The sequence below is a fragment of the Suricata suricatta genome, chromosome 6, assembly GCF_006229205.1.
Source record: "Suricata suricatta isolate VVHF042 chromosome 6, meerkat_22Aug2017_6uvM2_HiC, whole genome shotgun sequence".
NCBI classification, from domain to species: Eukaryota; Metazoa; Chordata; class Mammalia; order Carnivora; family Herpestidae; genus Suricata; species Suricata suricatta.
In genome coordinates, this window is record NC_043705.1 from 2,448,729 (window position 1) to 2,451,112 (window position 2,384).

At 38.8% G+C, this 2,384-nt stretch overlaps 1 pseudogene; it reads left to right on the forward strand.

Moving 5' to 3' along the window:
• The window catches only part of LOC115294069, a 5,111-nt pseudogene that overhangs the window by 724 nt on the left and 2,003 nt on the right, over positions 1-2,384 (forward strand).

Here is a 2,384-nt window from a genome sequence, read left to right on the forward strand (position 1 = left end):
AATATTGATGTAATTCATGATGTTACTTTTGATGTGGCCACATCGTCACCTAATTTTCGTTATTATAACATGCATTGAAAGAATTAATCTTGTCATAGGTTAGAAGATATTTATTTTTATGTCTGAAAGCACAGTTTATAATGTGTCACAATCATATCAACACAATTTTGCTAAAAACATGAAAGTGGCCATTTTATTTTTTTATTTGTATTCAGTGAAGTTTTTACTATTTCCCATAACTGCAAGGTCTGAAAGGATGGTTAATGTTAGAGATTTAATTTGAATACCTCTGAGCATTTCTTCTCAGTTTCATTTTTAAAGGCACTAGAGTTCTTTTGTGGGATCAGATCTGTCCTTCATATTTAATGTAATTGCAGCTGTTCTCTTAAATATTTTCAAATCACTTAAGAAATACCGAACTGAAACAGTGATGTTTTATTATTTGTGTTCATGCTGCAACCAGTCATGTGCGATTTCTTTTGCAGCTGCTGTCAAAGCTTTTAAAGATTCGAGACAAAATGCTGTTGCAGTTAACTCATCAGAAAATGCTTCAGCAGGAAATCCTTCCAAGGATACTTTGTGTTCAAATTATGATGCCAGGAAGTTACAGCATGAAGGAACTATGGTCAGTGAGCAAAAAGCGAAAGAAGCCAAAATATGGGCAAAGAAACCAATAAATTCAAAAGAAAAAGTATCCAAGCTGGCACGTGGACCCAGTCCTGTAGACATTCCCGCTTCTCCATCCCAGCCTTCTGAAAGGGGTTCAGTACATCCGTCTGAGCCCTGGAAGACACCTGCCGGCCCAAAAATGAAAACAGTAAATAGAACAAAAAAAAAAAAGAGAGAGGGTCCAGGAGGTCCCTTGGTGGTGACTGATGGAGAGGGATTACAGGAGGAAGAAAAGAAGAAAAGGAGTATTTTGATGATAGCACAGAAGAAAGGTTTTATAGCCAGTCTGAGGACAGCAACAGTGGTGATGACTGCTTCATGGGGAAAGTCAGACGGACAGGAAAGAAGGAAAGTAGTTGCTCTTCTTCAGTTAAGGAACACCCCTCCTCCCCAGAAAGCATTACCTGAAGAAGATCTACTTGAACCCTCTCAGAGTATAAGAAATGACAAAAACATGCCAAGTACAGAACCAAGGAAGTTTGAGCCCATGTTTTTCCATTCTTTATCTGGATCTCAAAGCTCTAGAAGGTAAGAGTATTTTTTTCTATCCTAAATTATTAGTTCTTAATTTTTTTTCATATGAAATATCAGCCCATCCCAACGATGACAGAAAACTCTCTCCCGTACGTCCGTGTAGGTTATACAGCACATCCTGTGTTTAGATGTGGCCCTTCTGAATGTTCTATTTGGATAATAAATACAAGTACACAAGTGCTAGGGGCATCTGGGCAGCTCAGTTGGTTGAGCATCCAACTCCGTTTCTGCTCAGGTCATGATCTCATAGTTCCTGGGTTCAAGCTCATGTCGGGCTCCATGCTGACTGTGGAACCTGCTTGAGATTCTCTGTGTCTTTCCCTCTCTCTGCCCTGCTTGTCCTCTCTCTCTCTCTCTCAAAATAAATAAACTTAAAAAGAAATACCTATACAGTAGTGCCACACTTATCCTGTAGCGAGGTCATTTGTCTAGCTAGTTTAAGTTTATCCCTTGGATGACCAAAGTCTTCAAACTTTGAATTTGCTATTGATGAAAACCTTTTGAAACATGTCTCACATATCTTACTCTTTAAACAGAACTTTCTGAAGAGAACAGTGGTCTTTGTTTTTGAAAACCCAGGGCCATTATTTTAAGCGTCAGTCTTTTTCTTAGGAAATGTTTGCTCTCACTGAGCTTCTCCAGACTCCTGTGTATTTGGTAGTGTCCCTGCCTCTGTCCCTGCTGTTCACAGCTCCTCTGTGAAAAGTCAGTGAGGTTAATTTCATTTGTAATTCTAACCTGGTCGGGGATCGCTCCACACACTCCTTAGCTTATTTCTTCAGTAACAGCTCTTCAGAAAACTGTTTTTGTAAAATCAGGGGTAGTTTTTAATAGAACTGAAACTTGTGATGTTAACATTTTCCAGAGAAGTAAGAAGTAAGGGATTTTTAGCTACAATTTCTAAAGGATGTAAGTGTGTGTTGTGTTTTTGGAATGTTTCTGGTTCCCAAGGATCTATTAGTAAAATAGAGAAGATGAGTCAAGTGAATAGAAAGCCATTTAAACAAAACAAAGCAATGATAGTAACTGCAGGAGTGTGAAGTACTTTGGATTGGATATACGTCACATCCTAAAAGGCCCTAGTTACTTAAGCTCTGAGAATATAGACATATCCTGAGTTCAGTCCTAGAAGATGACCTGGTCCCAGGATGTGTACCCTTTGTAGGTCAAGAGCTGAATCT